The sequence below is a fragment of the Condylura cristata genome, unplaced genomic scaffold (assembly GCF_000260355.1).
Source record: "Condylura cristata isolate star-nosed mole 26May11 unplaced genomic scaffold, ConCri1.0 scaffold00009, whole genome shotgun sequence".
In the NCBI taxonomy this organism is placed as follows: domain Eukaryota; kingdom Metazoa; phylum Chordata; class Mammalia; order Eulipotyphla; family Talpidae; genus Condylura; species Condylura cristata.
The window spans coordinates 31474871-31491196 of NW_004567110.1; the positions used below are offsets into that span (position 1 = coordinate 31474871).

Consider the following 16326-nt stretch of genomic DNA (forward strand, 5'->3'; position numbering starts at 1 on the left):
AAAAAAAACCTTTCACATTTATATTTTCAACTTCTGCAATCACTTTGTGAGACTCGTATCAGAACCTGGGATTCTCCTCAATCGGAAGGAAGGCAGCCAGGCTGGTGCATTTGCTTCCAGGACCAACGCAACAGCGGGAGAACGACTGACCAATCAGAGCGCAGGTTGAGAAATGGTCCCACCCCTAGCTAGCAAGCCCCGCCTCTTTCCCCTCTCGCCGTCCAGGAGAAGGGGCTGAGCAGTTGGCTCGTCCCGCCCCTGCTTCTGAGTGACAGGACCGTGGACAGCAACATTTCGAACCGGACCTGAAGTTTGTGGGCTCCTGCCTTGGCTGAGCTGAGGTGTGTGTGTGTCCCGCGTGGGCGTGGAGGCTGGGGAGGCTCTGCCCGGGAGGCTCTGGACCTGGGACTGAAAGCGGGAGCCCCCCTTAGCCAGTCCCAAAGCGTTTAGGAGAGGATCGTCCCGCCCCTGGGAGCAGCGCTAGAGCGGGCTGGGCAGAGTGAGCCTGTGGAAAAGAACCCAAGAAACCCAGTAGTTAAGGCAGAAGACTTAAGGACCCCCCGCCCGACGAGCAGGTGCTCGCGGTGGGGGCTGGGGATGGTGAGTGGGTTCGGGCCGTGGGTGGGTGTGGCTGCCGCGTTGGTAGGAACTCGCGGTTCCCGCCCTGCCAGCGTGTCTGGCGCCAGCGGCTGGGCCCTAGACCTTAGCCCCGCCCACCGCCCCAAGTTCTTTTACTTGACTAACGATTGGCTCCCTTTTGCTGTCAATTATCTCTCGTCCCTTCATTTCACTTTCCAGCAGTCTAGTTTCAGTAGTATCCGCTGAGGTCTGCCTGGCCTATGCTACTGTCCTGCCTCTCTTTAAAGAGCAGGTGTCTGTAGACCAAAACATTTGCAGTGAAGAAGAGACAGCATGCGCATGTTGTGTTTGTGTCGGTTGGGGTGTCTTTTCTCCTGCTTGGTAAATCCCTGAACCCACAAAGTGTTTTGTGTCCACGTGGATGACTAGGAAAAGGATACAGGAGATCCGGTTTCTTCTACCTGGAATAATTTTTCTCACTGCAACCTGTTTGCGCTCAAAGAGCTGATGGATTTGAAGCAATCAGTGGATAAGCGCCAATATATGGTCTTCCATTAAACCCCTCCTGTGGAGAGGAGTGATAACTGATCTAATAAAATACCCCCTTTAAAAATTCGCTTTATTAGGTTCATATTTAATGATTACCTTTAACATAGTAAACAAGGATAACCATTTCAAATCTCTTTGTTCCTATTAGCTGACTCCCTATTATTCAGCAGAACAAACTGTTCCAGAGAAAAAACATAAAGGACTAAAAGTTTGCTTTTACTTCCTTCTGTTAGGCTTACTGTATAAATCCTTAGCAGGGAAGATTGTGCTGCTTGTTAGCACTAGAAGAACCTTGGCCTACAAGTCAGGAAACTGGCAGGTTTAGGAAGTGTTTGTCCCCAGGCAATAACCTTCATAATTGTTTTCTTATTTGTAAAATGGCAATAATTATGTGCCCTTTATTCCTAAAAAGTAATACCAAATAATTGATTGCAAATGTATTAATGATTTACACAGATGTAAAGTGTTGATTACACATTTAACCTGTTTTTATCTACATGATTTAAATTTGTAGATGTATTCAGTTTAATGTATTTTCAAATTTTCTTTTGATTGTTTAGAACTGGGTAACACTCTCACTCACCTGTTACCCATTCTTTGTTTTGATTAGGTGGCATCAGAAATATCTTTGCATGACACTTTTCTCCCTTTATATCACAATTTTATTTCAAGTGTGTATATCTCCTAAAGTTACTGAAAACGATCACCTTCTAATAATAGGTAACATAACTGATTAATAACATCTTTGCTGTCACATACCACTTTGAGAAGCCAAGGAAATCTATTGGCTCACTTATATAAAAGATATAATTTCAAGCATAAGAAGAGCCTGAACTAAGTGCAATTATTTCAGTCAAGTTTTTGTGGGTTAAAGAAATATTCTTCTTCTTGATGCACCAAAAAGAGTAACTGAGTAATTTACATGCAAAGCTTCATAACTGATAGCAGAGTTAGATCCTTTTCTTCTCTGTCACTATTGCTTACCATAGGTTAGTGTGTTCAACCAGTCTTTACTTAGCATTTAACAAGTAGAAACTACCAATGTTCAATAAATTGTTGTTATCTTTCAAAACCATACAGGCTGTATTTTATTTCAAGTGCACCTTGATAATTCTCTTAAAGCACTTTGTTATATTTAGGCAAGTGAAAAGAGAAACCATTTTCATATTTTTTGGGGAAAATATTAATTGTCATTCTGAGGTAAATATTAAGTACAAAACTTTTTTTACAGTCAAAATGCATTTTAGGCAAAGAAAAAGTTCATTACATTTAATATATGTCACTGGGATATCACTACCTGATTCCTAGAACTCTCCATGTAAGTGAATAATCTTTTATAATATTTTGATTTGCTGTGGCTAAAAACTATTGTTGTTGGATCCACAGTAGCTTTTCTCCAGTTTTCTGTATTCAAATAGATAGGTGTAAGTAGTTACTTGGTTTGCTCCAGTTTTTTTAAATTTAGCTTTACCAGTGAAAGTGGCATGTATAGTAGATATGCATAGCATATATCAGATATATCAAGCAAGCAGGTACTGAACCCAAACAAACAAGTAGGAACTAAAGCCAAGCAATCAAGGTTCAAGAGAGCCATTAGAGTGAATTCAAGAAATAGGAGCGAGCCCTCCTGGTGGCACAGTGGGTTAAAGCACAGCACTAAGAAGCTATAAGCTACTTCAGCATGAGTTCGATCCCCACTGCAGAGGTGACCCACAATGCTAGGCAGACCTCTCCTGACCTGCCTATCACTCCCCTCAACAGTGTACTTGTCAGTTGTCCTGTTCTGCTCCCCACTCTGTCACCGGTGAATCCTCTCACCACCCCTGCACTTCTGGCCTGTATCCCAGTTCTCTATGCAAAAATAAATAAATCTTACAAGAAAATTTATCACCCAAGCTGAATCCATTGCAAGGCTAAGATAGTAAGAACCATAATCTCTTGAGACCTGTATTTTGTCCCCTACTAAAGTGCTGACCTTGGAAATTAAATTTAAAGAATTTCCTACAATGTTCTTTTCTATCTGAAAGCAACTGTTAGCACAAAACTAAAGGGAAGTCAGTATTCAGTAAATACTGGACAAAAATGTATACCTCATGTACTACTTGATTATTTTCCTTGTTGCTTTTTTATTGGGCATTTAGTTTAGAAAGTGTTATATATTCTTAAAAGTTTATGATAAACACAATTATTTTTATTGGTCAACTCTGTACAAATTGTAGTAACAGAAAATAAATTCAGATAATTCATTTTACATTCATATTTGACTTTCAAGTAAAATGGAAGCATCTCTCAGTACTTTCAGACAATCACTATAATCACCATTCCAAAAGTCTGATCTGCAAAAATAATGTTGCTGTTTATTAGTATGTAAAGGGGGTCTCTACTTAAATAAATTTGGAACATATGTATCAAATAAATTTAGATAGGCTTTTCTATTTAAGTAGTCCTTTAATGAGAATGCACCTTATGAAAACAGGACATAGAATGCAACATTTTGCAAGTATTTTGGTTATAGAAACTTAGTTTGAACCTATTACAGAGTTAGCAAATAAATAAACACTTTTTGGAAAATGCTACCACAGTGACTTTATTTTGTGGACAGTTAGGGACCTAGCGCTCATTCATAGTGTTTTCATATACTCTATTTTTAATTCCAGTAAGAAAAATCAAGACTATTATCTTAGTACCTGGCACTGACTTTGCCAAGAATGCAAGCAAAGCTTCCTCAGTAAAAGATCTTGCCTCTGGAAACATCTTAACCCTTGGCACCCTTCCAGAATCCAGACTTGGCAGCATCCAGGACACAACACAAGGTGTGTTTATTTGATTAATGTTTGGTGAAAGGTGTTTTTTGATTTGTGGTTTGTTTCATTCATTTACTTTCTTGTTTTGGTTTGCTTCTGGAAGTGAGCTTGGGTTTGGAATGTTAGGTTCTTTCTTATGGAATGGGAAGTGTTTTCATTTGAATTTATTTTGAGGTACTTGGTTAATCCAAGTAAATGAAGCAAGACTCATAGAACTGTAAGCCTATGGCTGATTTATTTGCTAAATTATTTCATATTATTGTCTGTTAGGATTTGCTGCTGCATTTGTTATTTCGTCTCTTGATGTCTGAGACACTATGCTATTTTGGTACATTATTTTGGTAAATGTATATTGGCTATAATCAATGTTGTTATAATAGGTTAAGAACATCATAAAATGCTATTCAAAATTATTTTAAATCTTTCTTAATTTATACATCTATGTTTTCAGGGAGAGGTCATCTGCCTAAAATGAAAGAATTTAGTCCCCAGTTATATCTGACCTTTTCTTGAACTGTCTTATTCACCCATCACTCTACTCAGAATTTTTCAATGACTCCCTGTTTCACTCAAGATAAAAGCTAGACCGCTTTAACTGGCATGTATGTCTCTGCGAGAGGTGGCCCCTTGTCATCTCTCTAATCTTATCTCTATGCATTCATTTACTCAGTCATACTGACTCCTTTACTATTCTTTAAACATCTCAAGGTTTTTATACTATTCTCTCTACTGATTTCCTATAACCCTATATTTCTACATATATATTTTTTCTTTGGGTCTTTGTTAAAGTTTCTCTTCTATATGAGTCCTTCCTGGTTATCCTCAGAACATCTTTGCTCTATATTTTCTACATAGCATTAATCACTGTCTAATAAAATTATGTTTTAGACTTGTCTTATTGCCATTATACTTCATACTTCATAAGAGGATTAGTTCCTATTAAGCAGAGATTTTACTTACTTTATTTTTACTCTCTATTTCCTGTAACTAGAGTGGTCTTTGTCTCTTGAAAAGTTAATGAGTGAATGAGTACTTATTTAGCAAACATTTTTAAAGCATTCACATATTTAAGGTGGTGCGGACACAGAGGTGAACTATACGGCTCCTGCCCTCAAAAAGTATTGTTTTAAGAGAGATGGATAATTACAGCAGCAGTATCACTAGTGCAGTTTTATGATAACAGTATAACTAGTGCACTGTTATTTGGAGAAGCCACATTCAAATCAGACTTTGTTGAGCTCTTGAAAGTCTTGAACAAGGTAACCTTTTGTATCAATAAGAATAGCTTACCTTGTGTTGGGAACAAACCAGCCCAAATCTTAATGTTTTAGTAACCAAATATATTTTCTCACACATACTGCATGTCAAAAATGGACTGGTAGGAAAACTCAGGCCAGGGGCCTAAGACATCAAAAGTTTCTTTTGATACGATATGCTTGCAGTGGAAGGAGAGTCAACAATTATGTCCTGGCATTTAGAGTTTCATGAATGAAAGTAAGTTTCTCAGTATCTCATGGGGACTATAAGATGTATTACTGTCTTTTCCTAGAGAGAAAGGGGAATCAGAAAATATGTCAATAGAACTAATATCTGCCATACTTTTCTACCATTTTAGAGGAGTATAAGATAACCGGCTAAGGCAGAACTTGAAAGCATTTTCAGGGAAAGAAATAGCATGGGCCAAGACAACAAGCTGTTATATATTATGATAATTTCAGGGAACTGTATGTATTTCAAGAGTAGTTGGAACATACCATGGTATGTGTGAGGGATAAAGAAATACAAAGAGACTTGGAGAAGAGATAGAGGTTAGATAATACCAAATTACAGAATTAAAACTCTATGTTAAAGGATATCGAATGGTGTAGTTCAGGAGGCTTTCTTGATTATATTTAATATGTGAAAGAGTGTTCTTAAAGAAGTGTGGGGATAGGCTTGAGGGAAGACCAGAGACAGTAAAGCTGTTTATGATTTGAAATGCAGAAATGCCTGTGTGACCCCCATATGAAAACAATGAAGGTAAAGGTAGAGAAAGGATATAGGGACATGGGCTCCAGAGTATGAATGTAGCCTTGGCAGGGAACAGGACACGTCTTATACTAAAATCAAAATAGAGGTACATTTACATGGTAAGCACTGAGCCACTGAGCCTATGTACTGTTTGTTTCTGAGCATGTATGTGTTTAAGAAAGTGAGTGTTATCCATCCTTTCATTTGTCTGTATATCTATCATATTTGTGTCTTGGGAAACAAATTCATGTGCTTGACTTAAGTTTGCTAGGAGGACTTCACACGAGACTAGACTACATTTTGGAATGGCAGTTGAATCAAATGGGAAATATGGCCAACTTGGGGCAGCGAGGAAAGATGCTGTAAAAGTTTTACAGGAAAGTTGCTGTAAAAGTTGCTTTGGAAAAAACAGTTGTTTTTTATTTAGAGTTCAGTAATAAATTGAAAATACATATTTTAACAAAAAATTTTTATATATGCCATTCCCACTGGAGAGATTCATGAGATAGCATCTAGTTTTGGCTCCAAATTTTGTTTAATATGATTTAAAAAAAAAAAGACTCAGTCATTTTATAAGAGGAAAAAAATTTGAAACTAGTAAGTTAGTTATCCAGTGCTCATAGAAAAAAAAATTCCATGATAGACTTTTAAATAATGTAAGTGTAAAGTATAGTGAAGTTTAATTTAAAAAAATAGAGAAGTGGTTGAGATACTTTCAGTATTTTTAAAAATATTTTTGGAATACATTGTTTGCAGTGTATTGTAATTATAGGAGATTTTTGTTTGTCATTGTGTCTTAGATCCAAGATTTTAAAAAACATTTAAGAAGCTAAATTATGATTGCAAATTAAAATTTTGAGGGCTCAATGACAGAACGTTTTAGCTACTGCCAGACTCCTAATCTAGTAGAAGTGGGCCCATTGATGTTCATCATGCATGTGGTAGGTGAGAAATCGCGACATATGGACTTAGTAGAAATAACGTCAAGAGCTTACTACCTCTGAGGAGAGAAAAAAGAAGTAATAGAATTTTTGACCTAAGAAGATTCTTAGGAGGGAAATTTGGGACATTAGACAAAGATCTGGTGTCAGTTTGAAAATAGGTGTTAGTGGCTATGGTTTATTGTTGTTAAGTCTTCCATTTAAATCAGTAGATATATTTGACACTGATTATGTATCAATATACATATAAAGTATACATGTATGCGATACTCTGCTAAACCAGAATTTCTAGTACTTACAGAGAGTAAAATATACATGTTATTTGGCATCTTGCATGTTACCCAAAGATACTTTTGTTAAAGTCACTTAGCTGATGATGATTGAAGATGATTAATAGAATAGCGGAAGCTGTACAATTAATGTATAATTAAGTTGTTACAGTCTTAGTATATTAAGACACCATTCTTATATCTAAATATAAGATATAATATTCTTATATCTTAAATATAAGAGAGCTCAATGGTTTTTTTAAATAGTACAGTACAGGGTCACCAGGTTTTTTTTGTTTTTTTTTTTTGGTCTATACAAAGCTAGTTGCACTATATATGGTGCTTCACCAGTGAGAAACTGATTAAGTAAGCATGATATTATGATATTGATAACAGTTATTGAGCACAAGAAGTTCCATGTTAAGTACTTTATATTAATTAGCTATTTAATTGTATCTTTATGTTATGGGACAGAAGTTATTAACTATTTTTAACATGGTAAATGAGCTTAGCTTGGTCAAGAACTAAAAAAGTGATAGAACCAGAAAGGAAATAATTTAAACTAGGGAAGAGTTAACCTACTCTTTATAAAACTCATGTTTATATAAAAGAGCATGCTTATAGTATTACTCTGAAGTTCAAAGCATCTTAAGTTTATAATAACTAAGTATAAAATGTGGATGTTTTACATGTTCAAAAGTGTCTACTCGCTTCACATTTACTCAAATAGTTTGGATTGTTCATTGTATAAAACAAAAATCCATGCCCTTGTGATACTGCATTCTAGTGGAGGCAATCAGAAAATAAACAGAAGAGTAAATTTAATGGTTAAAAAGAACATTTTAATTTTGAAATAATAGTTGTTAGGATGAAGGCAAAATGACTTTTCTGTTGCAATCCTTCTAATCTAATTGTTCATAACATTTTGTAGTGCTTACATCAAATCATGAAACGAATGAAATATCGATTGCTATAAAATGGTTATTCATTTTAAATAATTAATTTGAGAGTAAATATTATTGACCATTACTTTGAAGACAGCTCTCCCACTCTGCTGCCCTACTTACACACTGAAGATGCAGCATTCCAAGAAAGCAATTAAATGTCATTTATCATTTGTAAAAGAACTTTGTTTTCTTTAATTACAGACCTAGGTGGTCCATAACTACAACAGAATGAAAGTAAATTAAAAATCCTTAGGACATATTTTTCCTGTAAGGGCATATTTAAGTGTAGTCTCAGCACCTTAAAATAACTACAAATGCTTGTGATTAAAGATTCAATTTTGGTCTTTTTGTTTGTAGTATGTAGGTGTATATGTATCTGTGAGAGAGAAAAGGAGGAAGGGAGAGAATGAAAATGAGAATGGGAATGAATTGGCAGGGTCTTTTCAGCTGCTGTTTCTATCAGTAGTGTGTGTGTGTATATTATATCTTTACATATATGTATGTGTGTATACTTATTTATTTAAAATAGAGGATGCCATAGTTCTCTGTCTTGTATTTCTTCTGCTTTCTCTCTAGTGATCTCAGTATTACTATACTGGATTTCCTTTTAGTAGGTGTCTCTGGTATACCACTGAACCACTCTCTTTGGGGACTATCTTGCATTAATTTTTTTCTACTGAATTCTTTAAAGAGTTAAGTAATGGATATGGTTTATGAACTTCATTTCTGGACTAGTAATGATGTGGCACAGTGAAAAATTGAAATGTTCAATTACAGTGTCATCAAAAAAAAAAAAAAGAAAGAAAAATAATTAAGGGTAAAAGAAGCTTAGTCTTAAGATAGATCTAAACACATCAAGAGACTACTGTTTTAAGAGAGGCATAGGAAGGATTTTTGCTAAGGATAGAATTTGTGTTCAGAGAAAAGCCCAGTTTTGATACTAGCCAGAATTTTATACTGAAAGAGGTAACAGGAAAGTTTGTTGAACAGGGTCTAAAAAAGTTTTGGAAACAAAGTAGAGGTAACAAAGGTGATACATGTAGTTCAAAAAAATAAACAGTGACAAAAGTAGTTAAAACATGAACAGTAGGGATTATGAAGCATTGAGGAGAAATACAGTCTGTCAGAGATTGTGATTGTGGCCAATAATGTAAAAAGTCAGAAAAGAAAGTTCTTTTCTTGATTTCTTTATTAACGGCTGCAAACAGTTAATTCAAGACTAAGAATTATATGTCTTATGAAGTTTCCTTTTCTGATACGAGCTACACAGGGCAAGCTTAAAACTAGGGACTCAGAGCAGTTCACAGCCTTTTTACTACATTCATTTTTCAGTGCCTTGTTTAAAACAGAATGTCCTGGTTTATGATTTTCATATTTTTTCCCTTTTAGAAAGAGGCAGATGGTATGAAAACTGGACTCACTTATTTAAAGGGAATGTTGATATTTATAACCAAGCTTATCTCCAGCAAGATTTGTTTTTTGCAGCTGTTCCAGGTTGGAAAAAAAAATTATATTAAAGTCCTGGCTTGTTTTTCTTTCCATATTTAGGTGGGAAATCTTTAGAATGTGAAAAAGTGATGTTTGATTTAAAACATGAATGCAATGTAAACTGTGATTTTTTGCTTCTATATGTGAATTTTCTGTTTGTATGCTGTGATGATATTACTCTTTTTGTTTCACTGATCTATTTCCTAGATACATCACACTTGAGAAATAATTTAGTCATCATTGCATATCGTCAAAGTATTCTAGGAAGTGTGGTAGATTTTCATTAAGAGTTAGATTGTATTATTAAACAAACCACTTAATAGTTTTCTGTTTTGCTAGTTCAGTCATTTTCTATCTGCCCAAAACTTCTTTTCCAGTGGTAAATTAATTTTTTTGTTCTTATAATTATACTCTTTACTATATGTTTTCCCTTTTTGTCTTCTATTCTTTACTTCTACTTGTAATTATAAATGCTACTGTCTTTCTCTGGAAATATTTTAGTAGCAACTTTCCTTTATAACTTACATGAACATTAATTTTGTTTTAGACCCTCCGTTTAATTCATGGATCTGTGTCTTTGAACACATGTGAAAATAGAATGAATATCTATGCCTGTACACACAGAATCTTCATACATATGTATTCTATGTATACACCTACATATTCAAAATTTTCCCTAAAGAAGAATTTTTTTATAGTGAATATTTTGATTTATTGTGAATAAGTGACTATTGTGTAGCTATAGCATGCATAGTTTACTTATCAAATTAAGGACAGCCTGATTGTTTATCTAGACAGTGCCTTCCTGAGTAGGAAATACTGTGCAAATTAAGATTATGCCAGACCTGTATATTTTTCCTTTATAATAATCGAAAGAAACTAAACTTTTACTTAACAATTCTTACTGCCTCTCTGTTAACATTCCCAGTTTCACTATTTACTTTAGCATCATGAACACTAGTATATTGATTAAATCTATGAAACTGATATAACAAGTAGCAAATAATTTAATTATCTTCAGAGATATTTCTAGTGGTTCTTTGAATAAACTCTTTAAAATTCGGTCTTCAGTTCACCAAAGAAACAATCACCCTCTCTAATTGCGTAGAACATGAGTTTCTTTTATAGCATTTTTTCATCTGTTCAGTTTATTCCATGTATTTTATTTTGCCATTATTCTTTGTAATAATATTCACAGTTAAACATGTTAGGTGAAGAACATGAGAATTCTTTGTTCATGTATCTCCTCTCTCTGCTTTTTACTTTAATATTTCATTGCATAAATGTCATTCTTTACTTGAATGTGTTTCCTGACACATGGGTTTAGTAAAAATTTAAATGAAATTTTCAAATTTAAGAAACAAATTGACATGAAACAACGAAAGTCATAAACATTCCATTAGTCTATACTCTCACCGTTTAACAAAACAAGCGACTCTACAAAAGTAATAAAAATCTTGTCCCTCACCATCTCTGGTTTTGTGATTAGTGTTGCATGTTTCCAGTGGAGACCTATTTAAGTGAGCATTGAAGGGCCATGTGACCCGGGGTTGTCTATATTCATATTCTACTTCTTGAGCAAGGAGATTCAAAGAATGTGTTACTTAAGTTCTTTGAAAATAATAAAGATGAAAAGGTATCTTAGTACCTTATATAGCTGAATGACACTTGAATTCAGAAACAAGAGCTAGGGCAGAAATAAAATATGTTATTGTATTATGTGACATGACTGAAGAAGGAAACGCTGTTTGGTTATATAACTATAGAAACAATCACATATAAAATAAATTTGACTAATATATATTTATAAACTACATTAAAATAATTGAATTTCTATTCAGATAGCTTTCATGTATTTCCTGAACTTGCAGACTCTCATTATGAACATCAATGGTCATTTTTTATTAGTTCATGTGGGTAAATAGTAAAATGTTGATAAGTCACCCTCTTTTGGAAATATCATTCTTGAAGACCAGTTTCAGAGATGAAATGTTTGTTTGGAAGAGAATTTGAAATTAACCAATGGAAAAGAGAAAATTAACCAATGGAAAAGATAAAAAATACAGAGAACTAATGTCATTTTATAAATGTAAATTCTCATGGAGTAACCGTTAAAACAAGTTAATAGTTTGTACTACATTTTAACTTCTTAATATGAATATAGTTTAGAAAGTAACAAACTATACATTCTTTCATCTTTAAAAATAATTACTAGGGGCCCTCCCTGATGGCGCAGCGGGTTAAAGCACAGCACTGAGAATCTAAAGCCGCTTCCGCATGAGTTCGATTCCCGCCTGCCCCGGAGGTGACCACATGGCGTGGCAGACCTCTCCTGACCCGCCCGCTGCTCCCCTCAGCAGTGTACTTCGTCGATCTGCCTGTTCTGCTCCCCACTCTGTCTCTGGTGAATCCTCTCACCCTCTGCATCTCTGGCCTGTACCCCAGTTCTGTATGAATAAGTAAATAAATCTTTAAAAAAAAAAAAAAAAATAATTACTAATATTAACATGTATGCTATGTTAATTCAGTAATCTAGATATTAATGACTAATTTCCAGGTATACACTAGATTTCTACTCTGCATAAGTAATTGCATAAAAGTAGGGGCTTGAAACACTTTTGTAAGTTAGAAGTCTAGCATGTCCTAACTGAGTTCATAAACCTGGAATCAAATATCAATCAGGCTGTTCAAGACTGTGGAAGAACTAAGTTCATATAGTTTATTAGTCAAATGTAGTCCCGTGTGGGTATAAGATTGAAATCCTCATTGATTGAAGTCCTGTATCTACCCATACTTGTCATATGCCCTGTACAGCAATGGAGAATTTCATATGCATCGAACTCCTTTCATTTTGAATTTCTCTGAGGTCTTTGACTTTGACCTCTAGACATTTATTTAAAGTGATCAAACACTAGGCCAGTCCTATTTAGATAATACAATATCCCTACTTTAAAGCCAGTTGATAATGGAATGTTAGTTACACATATACACACAGGAATTATATTTCATCATATTCATATATTCACCCCCTCCCATTCTATGTATGGGGGGAAAATATATAAGGTACAAAGAATTGAAGTCTTCTTATAATCCTCCCTACCATCTTTGATAGTATTAATACTTATTGATTTCCATGTGTGGTTCACTTAATTGACTATGTGATCCAAGATTACCTTGTTATTTGTGTAGCTAACCCCAGGTCATCTTTGTTTTATCCATTCAACATTTTTGTATTTACACTTGGCATTCCTCAACTATATTGCTATTATCATGGTTTTCTTCTTATCACATGTGGAGATTCTACCCTTAAAAGCCAGTTTATTAGTTCCTAGGGAGAGTTATTCCGGGTCTCTGTTGAACATACAAACTGCTATAAGAAACACATTTAATTGCAAGAAGGTGTGATATATTTAGGAATTGATGAGTCAAAAGTAACGAATTAACTGCCACAGGTTCCTCAGATAACAGAGCCATAGGCTCCACTTACATTTTGGTGCAATACTAAGGAAACATAAATGAGTGAAAAAATAAAGAGAAACAATTGATAAGGAGAGAAAACAAATACATGAAGCTTATGACTAAGCTGGTCATACCTGCCTGCGAAAACATCTTTTGAGTAGAGTAATATGGGACATTCCCTAACAGACTATATGGACCAATTAGACTGGGGAAGAGAAAGAAATTTCTTTGCTGGTATTTTCCTATTTCTTGTTTCTCATTTGTCAAAGCTAATTTTACCTTTCTTGTACTTTCCATATTGTTGCTGGGAAAGTCAGATTTCACACTGTGTGCTATGGGGCTTCATTGGAATTTGAAAGTAGTGGGAGAGCTGGACTTTTATGGGTTTAGGTACAGGTATTGCTATGTTTGTGAAGTAGCAATGTCATCACTTTCGCTGTAAGCTGTAACAAAGTCAGCTGGTGGAAGCCAAGTCAGCCAACAGTATTAGAAAATTAGCTGAAGTTAGTGGCTGGGGCTTCCCTTCTTGATAAAGGCCTTGGTAGGTAGTGAATCTAAGGAGGTACATAGTGGATCTAATTTAGGATGATGTGTAATGATTGCCTCTCACCAACTACTTTGAAGATCGTTTATCACATGTAATATACTTTAAATAGCATGTAGGCCAAGGAACTCATTAAATGTCTAATTTTTGGTTCCTAGATAGTTTCTTCAGAATTTGAAACTTTTATTTTATTTTTTTTAATGTGTGGAGAAGTAGATTAAAAATAATGAATGTGGGAAATAATCAACTTCATGATCTTAGATATCCTTTGGTAGTTGAGATATAAAGATAGACTGAAAGGCATTGAACGTGCATATGTGCTGCTTTTCAAATGTAAGTGTAGCTTACATTCTTTACTGATATAGATAAAGTTCAGTTGTCTGATTTCCACATACTTACTGGAATAATAGTATTCAGATTAATATACATGGCATTCTAAAGAAAGATTGTATATTATTATTTTTGTTGTCATTGTTAACAAGATTGGATAGGGATAAGCCCAGATTATTGGGTAAAACTGTTGGATTTTATATTAGACTTAAATATATCTATAACTTTTTTTAGTTAAGGTCTATGGTTTTTACAAGTATCACTAGATTTTTTTTTTTCCTTCAAGCTAAGTTTGACTGCTGGCCCTTAGGGCTACATTTTATTTGAATTTTGGAAAATTTTAGTATGAAGGATAAACATGAAGAAAATATGTATAGATTTGTATTCATTTTATGGTTCAATAAGTGAACAAACTAAGTTTTTATAAGATAAAAAATTACATTAGTGTCAGCTGTACATACAAAAAACATACTATCTCTTTTGTAATGAAATGTTCATTTTCAAACAAAATATGATGAAATAACCTATATCTATGCCTATTCCCAAGGTTGAGAAATAAAATTGAAAATTGAAGACTACTTCTAGGGCATGATGTGAACCAGGTTTTGCTCTCTATAAACAACTAACAATAACAAACTAGTTATTTCAATAATTTTCAATATTGGACAACAAACTGTAGACTTACGATTCTTGAGAGAGGTAAACAAACAAACAAACAAAAATCACATAAGCACTGGATTTCTTCTTGAAGTTAATATTCTGATTGTGGGTATAGATAGGGTGAATCTGTTTAAACAGAGTCCTAAAACCTCGTAGGGGTTAGGTGATAGAGACTGGAGTTTAGAGAAGATGAGGTGCCTATGTATTGTGGGATAGTTCTGGACAGACTTAAGTAGCCAAATCACTTCAGATCTTTGCTTAAGACTTGAGTTTTTCTTGGTTATTAGACCCGCCCTTGTTCTTTGTCATTTAAGAACTGATGAATATTGAATGATCCTTTTTTTCATGTGTCTATTCAGGATTTCCAATATTTTTCCTTCTTTAATCACTTAGCATAGAGAATATTATTAACGTACTATGTAAAGTTAAACTATCCTTGCACTTTTGTAATTACCCCAGCTTCATCACAATATATTTTGTTATGGTGCTTGTGCATACCAGATTTCTAAATGTACCAGATACTATGTTTAGAATTTTTGCATCTCTCTTCACTAATGATATTACCTATGATTTTCCATACTCATAATATTCTTTCCTGGTTTTCATTGCAAAGTTTTATTAGCCTCGTGAAATGAATTGAGAAGTGTGCCTATTTATATTTTTCACAAAATATATAGTATATCCTATTTTAAGGATCATCTGTTCCTCTGATGGCTAAGAAAACATACATCTAAAACAATTTTTGTGTGTGTGTGTATCTTTTATTATTTTTTTTAAAGATTTATTTATTTATTCATACAGAACTGGGGTACAGGCCAGAGATGTGGAGGGTAAGAGGATTCACCAGAGACAGAGAAGGGAGCAGAATAGGCAGATCGACGAATTACACTGCTGAGGGGAGGAGCGGGCGGGTCAAGAGAGGTCTGCCACGCCATGTGGTCACCTCCGGGGTAGGCGGGGATCGAACTCATGCAGAAGTAGCTTTAGCTTCTCAGTGCTGTGCTTTAACCCGCAGCGCCACCAGGGAGGGTCCCTTTTATTTTTTTTTAAAGTAGATTTTTAAATACTGACTTTCTTTAATGATTATAGACATTCATTTTATTCTACCTTTGCCTTCTTGAGCTGATATGGTAAACTTGCTAGAATTGTACATTTTATCTTAATTTTCAGGTTAATCGACAAGGTTTTTTTATATTACCCTCTGGTTATATAATATTAATGTCTGCTAAGTATTTAGTAATGTTCTCTTTTATTTCTAATTCTATATATTTGTTCCTTTATTTTCTTGTTATATCATGACAAGTATTTGTTCCATGTTTCTATGTTTTAAACAGTAAGCTTTTGTCTTTAGATCATCTCATCTCTTACATCTTTGTTCTCGTTTTCATTATTTATTGTTCTTAATTTATTGTATCATTTCTTGTAATTGGTAGGCTTCATTCTTCTTTTTCTGTTATTTTCCTCTTTATTTCTGTTTTTTTCAATCTTTGTTTATTCTGATATTTTTCTTCTAAGTATCATATTAGCAGGATCATAAATTTTTGTGATTTCATTTAGGTATAATACATATAGCACTATACTCAAAAGCACAAGACTAGAGATCGTGAAATTTTCATAAAATAAACTCTTACATAACCAGAAACCATATAATTCTGTATATTTTACAGTTAAATTATTTTAATCTCAGCAATCCATAACATTGATGGATTATGGGGTTTTATTGTTTTTTTATTGTTTTTTTTTTTT

The 16326-nt window shown here is 34.2% G+C and overlaps 1 protein-coding gene across 2 annotated transcripts in view; it reads left to right on the forward strand.

The window, feature by feature from the left end:
• The first annotated feature begins 240 nt into the window (after positions 1-240).
• The window catches only part of TRIQK (triple QxxK/R motif containing), a 54706-nt gene continuing 38620 nt past the window's right edge, over positions 241-16326 (forward strand). For both annotated transcript variants that reach the window (XM_012722836.1, XM_004679735.2), the window contains exons 1-2: positions 241-341; positions 3786-3941. The gene's annotated coding sequence lies outside the window, so the exon portion shown is untranslated. The remainder of the gene's footprint in view (positions 342-3785; positions 3942-16326) is intronic.